Genomic DNA, 1379 nt, shown 5'->3' with positions numbered 1-1379 from the left:
GCCTCTCTCATCTTTTTAAGTGGGAGAACTTGCACTATTGATGGCTGACTAAATACTTTTTTGCCCCACTGTAATTAATAGTTCATGCAGCTGCTATGCAACATAAACTATGTCCATTTTAATAGTTTATGTTGCTGAAAAGAAAAAAAGCCATACAGAATATTAAAACTCCAAATGTTTTTCTGCTCATATGCAGGATTATTGCTTCAGTTGATTGTTTTTTCTGCACACCCCACACACCCACTCATCCCCTTTGCTTTTCCCTGCTCTGTCCTCCTCTCTGCTACTCTTCTCTGACTTTGCATTAAGGCCGAGTCACCAATACTTTCTGCTTTTTTACGTTAAACTTGAGAATATCAAAGAACGAGAGACTGGAGGAGCTTTGGCCACACATGCAGATCCCTGCAGCTGGAAAGGACCTCGCCGACACACACTCTGTTTGTTATCCTCTCACATCACTGCTAGTTTACGGTGACACCCTGACTCCCAGTTGGAGGGTAAATACTGCATAAGATGGATGTGTGGTCGCATGCCAGTGTGTGTGTGTGTGTGTGTGTGTTTTTGTTATGGCGCTTCCCGTTGGCAGGCCGTATAACTCAGGTTAATGTTATCTTATTTCACACAGCTCAGAGACAGCATCAGGGAGGAGATCATTTGGAGCACTCTTATTACTTTTCATTAGGCTAATGTGATGGATGCGGGAATATTTACAATGGGGGGAGGGGTGCTCACACACTCACACACACAGTGACACTTTGCTACAGGCTTCACATTGCTATGAGTGGGAATTTGTAGTCCATTTTAGAGTTAACCTCAGTGTCGCTTCGGATGAGAAAGAACGTTTAAATTGTCCACCCACGGCCGGGACCGCATAAATAATCCACCTGATGTATCGACCGGGATGTTTGCACGTTGACTGCAGGACTGTGGGTGTGATCAATCACAGTGGGACTCACCTTTATTAATGATATCATCCTATACTCTACTGCTGGGATCTTTACCTCTGACAGGGAGGTTATGTTTTTAGAAGAGTCCGTCTGTCTGTGTACGAGATAACTTAAAAAGTTATGGATGGATTTTCATGATTCATGATATATTTCATTATTTTATCAGACGTCTCCCTCATGCAGAGGGATCTTCACCAGAATCCATTAGATTTTGGTAAAGATCAAGATCGAAATCTGGATACAGGATTTGTGTCCATATGATCCCACTAGGTGCCTCAGGACAGCTGACCTGCTGCTTCCTCTTTTATGCGTTTGTGGTTTGTTTTATTGTCTTTATTTGTTTAGCGGGGCGACAGTGGCGTTGGATGTAGGAGTTTGCCCTGAAATCGAAGGGTTGATGGTTCAAGCCTCGACTCCGACCTTCAGTGTCGT

This window comes from Cyprinodon variegatus, unplaced genomic scaffold (genome assembly GCF_000732505.1).
Source record: "Cyprinodon variegatus isolate N-32 unplaced genomic scaffold, C_variegatus-1.0 Scaffold761, whole genome shotgun sequence".
Taxonomy (NCBI): Eukaryota; Metazoa; Chordata; class Actinopteri; order Cyprinodontiformes; family Cyprinodontidae; genus Cyprinodon; species Cyprinodon variegatus.
The sequence above is the reverse complement of the archived record's forward strand: the minus strand, read 5'-3'. Positions refer to the sequence as shown.